Source organism: Berghia stephanieae, chromosome 5 (assembly GCF_034508935.2).
Source record: "Berghia stephanieae isolate SIO BIC M18660-M18661 chromosome 5, UCSD_Bste_1.3, whole genome shotgun sequence".
NCBI lineage: Eukaryota > Metazoa > Mollusca > Gastropoda > Nudibranchia > Aeolidiidae > Berghia > Berghia stephanieae.
Window position 1 is genome coordinate 71,646,177 of NC_088364.1, and position 14,905 is coordinate 71,661,081.

Here is a 14,905-nt window from a genome sequence, read left to right on the forward strand (position 1 = left end):
CTTTGTGAAAGATTTAATGGCACTCTAAAGAATATGTTAAGAAAAGTGTCAGCAGAAAAACCAGATGATTGGGACAGATACTTACCAGCAATCCTATTTGCATATAGAGAAATACCCCAAGAATCTACAGGCTACTCCCCATTTGAGTTGATGTATGGACGATCACCTCGCGGCCCGATCAATATAGTAGCCGACATTTGTAAAGGGAATGAGGAGGACAATAACGAAATTATGTTTGCTTACGAATATGTAAGAAACCTGAAAGACAGAATAGAGGATACATGTAAGCTAGCACAGGAATCCGTCACTAAAAAAGCAGAGAAATACAAGGAATACTCCGATAGAAAAAGCAAGTCAAGAAAATTTGAGATTGGTGACAAAGTACTAATACTCTTACCCGATGACTCGAGTAAACTTTTAGCTACATGGAAAGGACCATTCAATGTATTAGCAGTACGATCTGGTGTTAATTACGAGATTCAAATTAACAACACAACAAAGACATTCCATGCAAACATGCTAAAAAAATATTTCGATAGAGACAGATTATCACAACCAATATTTAACCATGTTGAAGCTGCAAATGTAGGATTAATCATCGAAACTCACAGCGATGATGTCGAACTACAACACACCCCACAACACGGTAACTCTAAAAATAGTACAATTAATGACGTCACAATCAATCCTCAACTAAACGAATGTCAGAAACGAGAAATCAGGTCAATATTAGAAAAGTACCAGTCAGTCTTTACAGACGCACCCGGACATACAACATTAGTGGAACACGACATAAAGTTAACCACATCCACCCCTATCAACGTGAAAAACTATCCTATTCCATTTCACGCACGAGAACAAGTTGAAAAGGAAGTTAAGGATATGCTAGATACAGGAATAGTTAGATATTCTTCAAGCCCATACTCATCACCAATAGTAGTAGTGAAAAAGAAAGACGGATCGATAAGGCTATGTATCGACTTTCGCAAATTAAATGAAGCAACAGTATTTGATGCAGAACCAATACCAAATCAAGAGAATTTATTTGCTGCCTTATCTCAAGCAAAATACATGACAAAATGTGATCTTTCTAGAGGTTACTGGCAGATTCCACTGAAAGAATCATGTAAGAAATACACAGCATTTCAATCACCATTAGGATTGTTAGAATTTAACTATATGCCATTTGGATTATCGACAGCCGCATCGACATTCCAAAGAATGATGCGTATGTTATTAAAAGACATCCCGTCTACACTCTCATACTTCGACGACGCATGTATTTTCTCAAACTCATGGACTGATCACATGACAACCTTAGAATTAGTGCTTGAAGCATTAAAACGTAATTCTTTAACAACAAAACCGTCAAAAACAAGCGTTGCATTTTACGAAATTGATTTTCTCGGTCATACCGTTGGTCATGGGACACAGACACCCGAGACAGAAAAACAAACAAAAATCGCACAATTGCAACCACCTAAGACAAAAAAAGAAGTACGCAAAGTACTTGGGCTCCTAAATTTTTACAGGAAATACATTTACAACTTCGCGCACATCGCGACACCGCTAACAAATCTGACAAAGAATGGGTCACCGAACAAAATTGTTTGGACAGAAGCGTGTCAGAATAGCTTTAACCAATTAAAGGCATTACTCTGTTCAGAACCAATTCTTAAATTACCCGACATATCAAAAGAATTTGTTGTAAGAACTGACGCGTCTGATAAGGGCATCGCAGGTGTACTATTACAGGAGCATGAGGGAACTCTAATGCCTTGCTTATATGCAAGCAGAAAATTATTGGACAGAGAATCACGATACTCTGTAATAGAGCGTGAAGGGCTGGCCATCGTCTTTGCTTTAAAGACATTCAGCAGATATCTACTGCTAAAAGAGTTTGTGGTCGAAACGGACCATAAACCACTCACGTACATAAGAAATAACAAAATGAATAACAGTAGAGTACTAAGGTGGAGTCTATTTTTGCAAAATTACACTTTCAGTATCTCTCACATACCAGGTTGTGAAAATATTCACGCCGACCTACTTTCTCGATTAGTGTAATGACGTGAGAAGGGTATAACTTAACCTCCCATGCATACTGTTAGTTACCTCGCAAATTATGCCAAATCAGAACGCACAAATTCGATAATTTTATTTGTAAACATGATGACCCAACTTAATGTAACATTGAGTATTGTTTGGATATATAATATATACCATACCCATTCATGATTTGGGAAATCTTCTCTTTATCTATCATTGTTATGAATTTTCACTCATTTATGATTAATAATTGAAATGTCAATATTCCATTTACATTTTCATTCATTTCATTCAGTAAATTACCTTCATATCATCGACTTAAATCATGCTTCATTGCCATCACTATTGTTTATCACAATGATTTGTAATCACATTGCCATCATGTTGTTCATCATAATGATTTGTAATCACAATCTTTCATTGTTATTGTCACCCATTCATATACCTACGTTAATATAAACATTTCCATGTCTAGTTAATAAATAATTTAATTGTAGCACAAATCATAACAATGGATTAATGCTAGAGTATCATGATAGTAAATTTACTTCCGTTTGTAAAATCTATCTTTCCCATAATGGTTAAAGAGTATATTTTAAACGTGGGTGGGGGGTGTCACAGTAAAGATTGTTCACAATTATCTTATTAAATTTTATTTTATTAAGAACTGAATTCATCTCACTCCAGTTATATTTCGGTAGGCCTAGATAAACTTTACCTTCTAATATTAGATCGTCTTTCCTTTTATAGCCTTCCCTCGAATTAATTTCTAATTAGTGAATACTTTTCGTTCTACATTCTGTCACGTAGCCACTTATTATAAAAGCTGATAGGTCTAACATTCGAGACTCACTTTCTCTCCACAATCTATGCCGGACGGCCAGTCGCTCTATTCCTATATATATATATTGTAAGATTTTTATCTTTTGGGACTTTGTAGATATTATATCTACACCATTAAGACGCCGGAGCTTTTAACTTTGATTGTATAATCTTCAAGGATCAAACCCAAGCCCGCTGTACTACATTATAACTCCTTACCAGTTGCCTGGAAGTGGAATTTTACGAGTCCAATCCTGTTATCAGAGGAATAGATCATCCAAGCCCATCAACTGCCTGGAAACGTAAACTTATGAACCTGACATATTATTATAAGTTACGTAAAATATTCATATCTCTATTTGTAACTGCCACGATCACTGTTTATCTCTTTTAATTAAATTTCATCATTAATTTTATTTCATTGTAAACAAATCGTTAATTGTTTTTCATTTATAGTAACTAGTAAATTCTGGGGCCTCATTCTACATATATCTTTATGCATAGTCGAGTAGCTCTTTACTCACTTGAGACCATGACACGGTGTGTACAGGTCGACACCTGAGTATTGGCGGACAGGTCATGTTGTCGTAGTTTGGGTTACAGACAAGACATGGACACAAGTCAAAGTGACACTTCATTCAGTGTTACACATTTATAAGGAGCACGGTGTGTACAGGTCGACACCTGAGTATTGATTGACAGGTCATGTTGTCGTAGTTTGGGTTACAGACAAGACATGGACACAATTCAAACTGATACTAAGCTGCTAGAAGCTGTGGGCTGTTAAAAATAATAAAAAATGAATATAACAGGTTTTAAAAAGATCATAATACCAAATACGGAACGTTTCGATGTCAAAACCCTTCTTTATCCAACAAAAAAAATGTAAAACCATAAATATATTAGTAAAAAAACCCCAGATCAACGACAGAGAAATATCGGTACGTTCTCTCTGTAGAAGAAAAATCTTGGTGAGGACGTGCCGAATATTTCTGTCGTCCATCTGGTTTTTAAAAAATTATTAATGTATCTATGCTTTTATTTTTATTGTTTTTTGTTGTTGTTGACTGAAGAACGGTTTTAGTCCGACATATATACATGCACAGAAACATCCAGAAACACACACACATACCACACACACACACACACATATATATATATATATATATATATATATATATATATATATATATATATATATATATATATATATATATATATATATATATATGGTTAAGGGGAATTGGCTTGAATCACGTAGAGTGTCGACAGTTTCTTTCCAGCGCGATTTATTTATTACTCCCACCTCATTTGTTATTCTTCCTCCTACTCCGCTGCTTCCTTCATCCCCTGGTATATATATATGCATACATCCCTGAAGAATCCATCTATATATCAGCAGACTGGGGAAACAGCGTTGTAGGAGGAAAAAAAAACAAATGATGAGAGAAATATATATATATCTATATATATATATGTATAATACATACTTACATATATGCATACATAGACACACCCATATATATATATATATATATATATATATATATATATATATATATATATATATATATATATATATATATATATCGCAGTTGACAATCAATTTTCAACCGGAGTGTGTAGATCCAATACAATGCTGTAAGAAGCATTTTATCATCATAATCATCCATATCTTGTGGGTCCCAAATAGACAGCACTTTTTGTTACTGTAGGAGACAACTGTATTTGATTCATGTATTATAGAATGTCAAGTTGGCTCTTCCAACGTTAACAAAAATAAATCAAGCCGCAAGGTAATTAATTTGGGTAAACTGTGACAAACATTTGGAACGGTTACAGTATTCCCTGATTAAATTGACCGGCTGGTTTTTCCACCCGACCGGATGGTTGGATGATAATTTTAATAGGCACAGTTGCATAGAGTATAATAGTACACCAACAAGGAAAACGAAGCGTATTAACGAAAAAAACATCGAAAAAAACACAAAACAACAACAACAACAACAACAACAAAGACAAAATAAAACAACATCAAAAACAAAAACAAAAAACAAAACAAAAACAAACAAACCCCAAACAAACAAACCCCCCCCCCCCCCCAAAAAAAAACCCTCCAAATATTTCGCCCTATTCCAATTTCAATTTGATGATATTTGTATTTCTTCTTTATGCATATCAATTATTCAATAATCAACTCATTTTACCCCAGGGACACGTGCCCCATCCCAAAGTGTTCAGTAGTAGTGATTGAAATACAATTTGTTAAAACATACACATCATTAATTTAGACGAATGATTTACATTCCACATAGATATAATTCTATTAAACACTAGTGCATTTTATGGATGGGTCTAGTGGATAATCCTTTTAGCAGAAACTTTATTTGTTAAATTTTGCGTCATTGAAATTCGTTAGTTACCATAATGATTTTTAAAATTTCTGATCAATGATGATGATGAAGATTATGATTATGATGATGATGATGATGATGATGATGATGATGATGATGATGATGATGATGATGATCATAAGTAGGAGGAGGAGGATGGTGAGAATGTTGATGGCGACAACGAAAATAAAATTCTAGTATGATTTTAACAGCTACCGACTTCTTGTGGCCATCACATTCATTTTTCATTCCTGTTTACCATGAAATTAATTTTAAAACAAAGATTAAAATTTGCGGAAATCAAAATCACTTGGGTGAGAGAAAGAAAGAAAGAGAGAGAGAGAGAGAGAGAGAGAGAGAGAGAGAGAGAGAGAGAGAGAGAGAGAGAGAGAGAGAGAGAAGGAAAATTGTCTCTGTTAACATCGGTTACCGGCATTCACCGAGATGTGTCCTTTGTGTATTATAATATTTGTTTAAATAATATTACATGAAGAAGACGAGTCGAACTTTGAAGTAACAGTACAAAACTTTAGTAAAGAATCATCGACAAACGGTCATGTTTGGGTTCATTCGTAGAAGTAGTGAACACGGAAGAAGATCAATGCGCACCAATTGAACACGTTAAACAATACGAATATAAATACATTACATCTCTGCTCGTCTATCCTTCCGCAAAGACGTGCACTTATTTATATTATGTACACGTAGGTCTGTAATATTGTAACTGTTTATAATTTTACAATAAGATGCAAATAAAATCAGTATTAAAGTCTGCAATACAACAGCAGTCATCATAGCTTGTCAAACTGAGAAGATTTGGCAATAAAAGCTTTGTAAACACTTTAGTTTAAAAAAAAAAAGAAAATATAATGCGTATTGTAGCTAAAAATAGTAGCCAATAGCAATTAAAGCATGACGTAAGACCTGATTGTTGTGATATTTTGACTCTAAAGAATAAACACAATTTTAGTCGCCCATTTCAAACTTGTCTATATGTATTTGTGAACTATTTCTATATGAATCAACAGTATTGACTGCAGTCTTATCTAAAGTACTTTCAAAAACAAAATAATTTTAAAATATCAAATGCCATCTTTCAAGTTTCAGTTAGATTTGAATTAAAAAATCAGTCTCAGTTCACTAACATCACAGTTCGGCTTGCAATACTAGTTATTTTAGAAACGGTAAACAGCTACTTTCACTTTCACTAGTCCTTTACATCCGGAATACTGGCTAAAACCCACCAAAGTTGTTCTCCTTCCTTAATTGAGCTTCAAAACGTTGAACCTGGTCCATAGCCTAAGCGGGCGCATTTGGTCGCAATAAACCTCTACTTACCAGCCATTTTCAGAATTTTCCCCAAAACTTCACTTCCACCCAACACAAAAACAAACATTTCTTACTCAAACAGAAAAGCAACAAGCACATTCTATACGTAATATTGTTCGACAATATGAATTCTATTACAAAATGTCAAGGCTTTATAACTAAAACAAAAATAAATGAAATCTGGATGAGAAAAGTGACGATTTTACAATAGGTGGTAAGGAGAGGGTTAAGAAGCACAATGTTGGATTATAGCGGGCGCAATCAGGCACATTGAGAAGTAATGAGTTAAGAATAATGTTCACGCCGACATAATAACCGTTTTGAGGCGATTGGTCACAAATCGAAAAAAAAATCATTTTGGTAACTAAGGAACTTCAATGACGCAAAATTTAACAGTGTATTCAAAGTTTTTGCTAAAAGGATTATCCACTAGACCCATTCATAAACTTCATTATTGTTTAATAGAATTATATCTATGTGGAATGTAAATCATTCGTCTAAATTAATGATGTCTATGTTTTAACAAATTGTATTTCAATCACTACTACTGAACACCCTGGGACGGGGCTCAAATCCCGGAGGTAAAAAGAGTTGATTATTGAATAATTGATATGCATAAAGAGGGAATACAAATATCATAAAATTTAAGTTGGAATAGGGCGAAATATTTATTTTTTTTTATTGGGTTTTTTGTTTTTGTTTTTTGGTTGTTTGTTTGCTTCTGTGCTTGTTTTGTTTGTGTTGGTTTTGTTGTTGTTGTTGTTGTTGTTGCTGTTGTAGTTGTTGTTGTTGTTGTTGTTTTGTGTGTGTTTTGGTTTTGGATTTTTTCGTTAATACGCTTTGTTTTCCTTTTTGGTGTACTATTTTACTCAATGCAACTGTGTCTATTAATTATCCATCCAAGTATAAGATCTGGTAGAAAAACGAGTCGGTCAAATTAATCAGGGAATACTGTAACCGTTCGAAATGTTTGTCACGGTTTCCCTATATTAATTACCTAGCGGCTTGATAAGCAATTTCTAATTTAAAATGAATATTACATATAAAAGTTATTATCAAATTATATATACATATTTATACATATATATATATATATATATATATATATATATATATATATATATATATATATATATATATATATAAACAGAATCCTTTGCAGATTCACACAATTCTAGTGTAGATCATTTTATCGACACGGGGCCGACCGAACTCCAATCACGGAAGTTCACCAATAAAGAAGATCACTCGTGAATTGATATAATAATAATAATAATAATAATAATAATAATAATAATAATAATAATAATAATAATAATAATAATAATAATAATAATAATTCATTAAAAAATATACATTTAAAATTCTTATCTTTAAAAATATAGCATTGTGAGAAATTGTGCTTATTTAGTCAATAAAAAAATTGATACGGCGCACAACTCTACTGAAAGATTTGAAAATTAGAAATGTATTTTTTACAGATAGATAAACAGATAACTTGATTTCCTTTTATAATTTAAAGTCAGTTTGAAAGTTCATTGAGTCAAACAGATAATATCATAAAATATGTACCGACGACACTTGGCTCTCAAAACCAACTAATTTTGACACTGTAAAAAGTTGTCAATTTGCGTCATCTATTTATGACATCAAGTATTATTATTACTTCCGTTGTGTTGTTGATTTAGCGGTGATCAGTTTTGTTATGTAGCAGTATGTTCTAATCGCGTGTATGTTTGTGTGTTTGTTGTGTGTGGTGTATACATGTGTGGGTGTGTTGGCATTTTTCAGCAAATCGTGGCATTCATAGTGATATTATTCACTTGATCACATGAAGGTATTTCAGTCGCCATTTTGATTCTTTTTTTACTATTAGGGTTAGCTCGAGAGGTTAGTCATAAGTGTTATTAAAGGTGCTAGGGTATTTGTTTTTCCATAAGTTAAGTAAAGGGGAGACATTCCGAAAGTTCCTACATCCCCAGTATTCTTTAAATTTGTACTTTCACCGTTGATATTTTGTCAGGCATTTATTTATTCAGTTTGTCATTATATAGAAGTATTTTAAAAACTCTAGAACAAACCTTGATAGATTTGTGAAAGTTTAAAATTTCCTAATTTGACCATTGTTTTGATTTTTGGCCGCCATTGTGATTTGTTAAGTATTGAAAGGTAGTGCAAAGCAGCCCGAGAGTTGTTTTTTTCTATTAGGGTTAGCTCGAGAGGTTAGTCATAAGTGTTATTAAAGGTGCTAGGGTGTTTGTTTTTCTGCCTTCATTAAATGATGGTGAGTACAGTATCGAATGAAAATAGTTCTTTCCCCGCGAAATTGCGGGCTTTTTACTAGTAATAACAATAATAATAATAGATCTTTATTGTCCATACATATGGCAATTTGTCATTTAGTTACACTTGTTATAACGTTATATGATAACTACAACATTGAACAGATATTTCACTCCTACTTATTTTCTCTCTCTCTCTCTCTCTCTCTCTCTCTCTCCCTCTCTCTCTTTCTCTCTCTCTCTCTCTCTCTCTCTCTCTCTTCCTCTCTTTCTTTCACGCGTGCGATATACACAACATAAACATATTCATTTCATTTTCAATTCGTTACATTTTTGGCAATTCAACACCAAATATTATCATCATTATCAATTGGTCACCTAATCTAACATTAAATAAATTAATCAGTCATTCAGTCAACGCATCAATCCTTGGTTTTGCTGTACCATATGAAATATTCAAAATTTTTATTGCTGATGGAACCAACGTTGATTTATACTTGTTAGTTCTACATTTAATCTGACAATACCTTCTCCCAGATGGTAAAATACTAAATTCATGGTATAAAATATGTTTTTTATTGTTGGTAATTGAGAATGCTTTCCTTTCTATTGCTTTTCCATGAAATCAAGAGGATGGTTTATTATTTTTGATGCCTCTTTGTAATTCTAAATAATCATATAACGCTTTATATAATATTAAGCTAAGGATAGGTCTTCAATCAACAAATCGCGAAATAAGATGAAATTAGCGGTGCACTTTTGTGTCGGAAGCAAACATAGCCGCCGCCATTTCGATTTCCTTGAGACAAAAACATTGATACGAACGATTTTTCTGAGGATTTGAAGCAGAACTCTAAACGTTAAAGTTTGAAGTACATACCATTCATTAATACGAACAATCATACAACGTTTAATACGTAAATGAGTGAAATGTTGTCATGAGACAAATAAATACCAAAAGAATTCATCACATAGATGTAACTGTGCGTCGCTATTCAGCGCCGCCATTTTGAAAATAAGAAGATGATACAGACCTAATCTTTGAATCAGAACATCAAGCAAATATATACATGCCAATAATATCAACTACCCTAGAAGCATGGAATCTGAAAATGAATCAGTCCTAAACAGAATATACAAAAATTAACAGAAATTTAAATGAATGGAAAAATGTACGTAAACTAGGAAATTTGATCAACGAAAATGAAGACATCAGAAGACGAAAGCAGCTGGCCACCAATGCATTCAACCAACTCCAAAATTTATGGAATAAAAATAACATAATCACTACAACAAAAACCATCACCACCACATCATCATCACTATCACTACTTCTACAACCACCACCACCACACTGTCATCACTACCACTACAACTACAACCACCACCACCACATCATCATCATCACTACTGCCAGTACTTCAACTACAACCACCATCACCACCACATCATCATCACTACTACTACAACCATCACTACCACTACTACTACAACAACATCACCATCCCTACCACTAATGCAACAATCACCACATAACCACTACAACTACCATTGAATCTTCATCGTTACCACCACCATCACATCATCCCTGCAACTACTATTACAACCACCACAAAACCACCCCTACCACCACCAATACTACTGCAACCAGTGTTGCAAGCGCCGTAAAAACCCTTCAAACAAATTTTGCTCAAATCTCTCTCTCTCTCTCTCTCTCTCTCTCTCTCTCTCTCACTCTCTCTCTCTTCACACAAACAAACACACACACACACACACACACACACAATAAATTGCAGTCAATGGATTAAGTTTCATGTTCACCTTCCTGGACTTGCCAATAATAGTTGATCACAAATACGTTAACCTCAAACTTTAGCCTCGTAGTTTTTAAAGTTCGTGTTGCTCTACTTATCACAAGATGCACTTTTAGCACTCTCTCTCTCTCTTTCTCAAACACACACACACATACACACACACACACACAAACACACACTACAACCGCCACCACCATATTTTCATCACGACCACTACTACTACAGCCACCACCACCACCACCACCACCACATCATCACTACCACTACTACTACAATCACCACCACCACATCATCATCACTACCACTACTACTACAACCACCACCACTACATCATCACTACTACTACTACAACCACCCACACCACATCATCACTACTACTACTACTACTACTACTACTACTACTACTACTACTACTACTACTACTACTACTACTACTACTACTACTACTACTACTACTACTACTACTACTACTACTACAACCACCACCACCACCACTACATCATCGTCACTACCACTACTACTACTACTACTACTACTACTACTACTACTACTACTACTACTACTACTACTACTACTGCTGCTGCTGCTACTACTACTACTGCCATTATCACATCGCCCCTGGTGCTGTATTTGGCAATGTGTTTATATATCATAATATAGTTTTAATCAGTTATCTATTAAGATCTATACAATATTTAAGCACGATACCAAATATAATCCAAATTCCTTTTTTTGTGTGCGGAAATTCCTCTTTCGGCATAAAAATTCCTCCGAGCGGTGCCTGAAATTCCTTTGAGTCAAACTGAAAATTGACGTCTCTGCAAATTTTAGTATTCTCGTCAAATTTCCAATGCCCGTATCTAAGGAGTTATCTTTGCCCATTTATTTGACAGTGCGTGAAAACGGGGCCTCACATCAAAGTCGATTTTCTCAAAACTTGGTTTTTACACCCTCCCTACTTCGAACGGTCATATTTCGGCAATGAAGAATCAGAATTTTATAAATTTGGTATCAAATTTCAAAGCATAAAATAAGCTATGATTGGGTACCAAAAACTCAAAATTGAAAAATCCGACTTAATACCGTTTCGAGGCGGAGGGTCACAAATAGTCTCCATCGCTGTTCATTTATTATTGTACTCATGCGTTGGACCCTGTTTTTTTCATAGAGATCAGTAGATGTGTTGCTATGTGGTCTTGTGGTATGACACCGCTTTCGGATCGGAAGGTCCAGGGTTCGAGCCTCGCGCTCGACGCATAGTTGAGTCCGTGGAGAAGGGTCTTTACTCACATTCGCTCACCGTACTCAGGTGGAAAATGAGTACCTGGCCGTTAACAACGTTGTCTTTGTCCCTAAAATTGTAATATCGCCTAAAAGGCGTCATGTCCTTTCCTACATGTTGAATGTTGCTGTTGACCAGGGACCCCTTGTAAAGCGCTTTGAGCACATTTAGTGGATATTGCGCTATATAAAGCTCAATTAATTGTGATTGTCTCTGGCCAATAGATTCCGATTACGCGACGAAATACTCTTCAACAGTCGTAACGTCACTTCCTTCCTAATGACGCATGGTAACTTAGTAACACTGGCTCTAAACTATCGGAACAATGGCGGACGCCCGTATGAAATATTTCTCCGGCAAGCATAAAAGCGTATCCAGAGGAAAAAAACACATAAATGTGATCATGTTTTGACTTTTACACATTCTGATCACAAGACATATGAAAAGTTCTAGCCAGCACGAATAATAAAAAGAAACGATTTTCTTTGTTTAGAACCAAGATGGCCGCCGTTGCCAGGCGGCGTAACATCAGACTACTGAATCCAATTGTTTTCGGTGGTATGAATCGAGACTTTCTAAGTTCTTTTTTTTGTGAGGCCCCAGGTTCCACAATTATATGTCAATATAGGAATAATCAGTGCCTCGTAAATCTGTATTGGTTTATTCTCACTGATTATGTTATGTCTATTCCATAAATTTTGGAGTTGGTTGAATGCATTGGTGGCCAGCTGCTTTCGTTTTCTGATATCTTCATTTTCGTTGATCAAATTGCCTAGTTTACGTACACTTTTCCATTCATTTAAATTTTCTGTTAATTTTTATATATTCTGTTTAGGATTGATTCACTTTCAGATTCCAGCTTCTAGGATAGTTGATATTATTGGCATGTACACACACACACACACACACACACACCCACACACAAACAACTATACAGTCAGTCTTCAATCTTTACTCTATTTCCCTCCCGCCCTCTTAATGCACAAGCAGTCTCTTTCTCTCCTCCCCCTCTCGCTCCTCTTTTTCTTTCTATATATCCCTCTCTCTCTCTCTCTCTCTCTCTCTCTCTCTCTCTCTCTCTCTCTCTCTCTTTCTCACTCTCTCACGTATCGATCTTTCACTGTCGTTGATTTTACTAATGTATTTATGCTTTTACTTTTTTCGTTGTTGGATGAAGAAGGGTTGTGCACCCGAAACGTTCCGTATTTGGTATTATGATCTTTTTAAAACCTGTTATTCATTCTTTATTATTTTTAACAGCCCACAGCTTCTAGCAGCTTAGTAATAATAAATTGAGCTTTATATAGCGCAATATCCACTGAATGTGCTCAAAGCGCTGTACAAGGGGTCCCTGGTCAACAGCAACATTTAACATGTAGGACGGGATATGACGCCTGTTAGGCGATATTACAATTTTCGGACACAGACAACGCTGTTAACGGCCAGGTACTCATTTTACACCTGAGTACGGTGAGAGAATGTGAGTAAAGAGCCTTCTCCAAGGACTCAACTATGCGCCGAGCGCGAGGCTCGAACCCTGGACCTTCCGATCCGAAAGCGAGTGTCATACCAGAAGACCACATAGCCGCTAGTATCACTTTGACTTGTGTCCATGTCTTGTCTGTAACCCAAACTACGACAACGTGACCTGTCAATCAATACTCAGGTGTCGACCTGTACACACCGTGCTCCTTATAAATGTGTAAGACTGAACAAAGTGTTCATGTAAAACAATAGTTTTGTAGGCTCTTAAATTGATAACGTATTAAATGCTTCAAGTCCTTCAAAGTAATCACACCCATAGAGTCGGAGTTCATTCCGGTTTATATAGCTTGTACCCTTTGGAAAGGAAGCTAGTCTATCGCAAAGTACCTTCCGCCTGATATAACAGATCCAGCTACCCAATCACCGGTTGTTGGACAGGAGGGGTAGAAAATAATCTCGACTGCACCCAGGATCGACCTCGGCCCCTTTGCTTGTGAAGCGAGTACTCTACCAACTGAGCTATCGGGACCTCGATACTTAACATCATCTTTTAACGAATATTGCACAGCTCTATAGTTTATTATGAAGAAGCTATATAAGCTGAAGACAACTATAACAATTCATATGAAATTGATACAAATAAAAATACAACAACAAAGGAGTATTTATTTCCAATTGGTTTATTAAAACTATCTAGGTGAATAATATTTAAAAGAGATTAAAGCAAAGAACAATAAAATTCACATTAAAGCAAAGTACATTTTTGAGTCGGAGTAAAACACGTTAAATAACATATGAATACGACAGAAAGATTTTGAACGTATCATATAATATACGGTTCTTACATTCTTGTGTTTTGGAATTCCGGACGCGAGTGCTCTTTTGGAACAGAGTTCGAATTCCAAAACGCAAGAGTGTAAAAAATCATTTATTCTACCCCTCAATCGATTCCTATTTCGTCATCTTTGAATAAAAGACATATTAAAAACACTTAATTAATCTTTTTAAAAAAAACAACCGAATTTTAATTAAATTTACGCTTGATAATCTGACGTAACAAATTATTATTGAAAACATGATATCATTACGCGTTGCAATTTAGAGAGAGGGGTAGAATAATCAATGAGCTTTTGTGTGCCCTATTTTTTTTTGGTAGTCATTTGTATAATCAATTGTATAATCTGCACTCTTAGATAAATGAACTATTATTTATTATTAAATGCTTTGCACTTTACCAACGGTACTTAACAATTTTTATAATGATTTTTATTAATAATTAATAGAATTCTTATCACAATCAATTCAATTATTTAAAAAATAGTCAGTAAGCGCGTTACAACATCTAAACAAAATCATTGAAAACACGAAAGCAATTAAAGTTAGAAACAATAGGGAATGAGATTAGCGGAAGAGTAGCGTCCCTTGATTGGACGTCACCGGTGGAGAAGT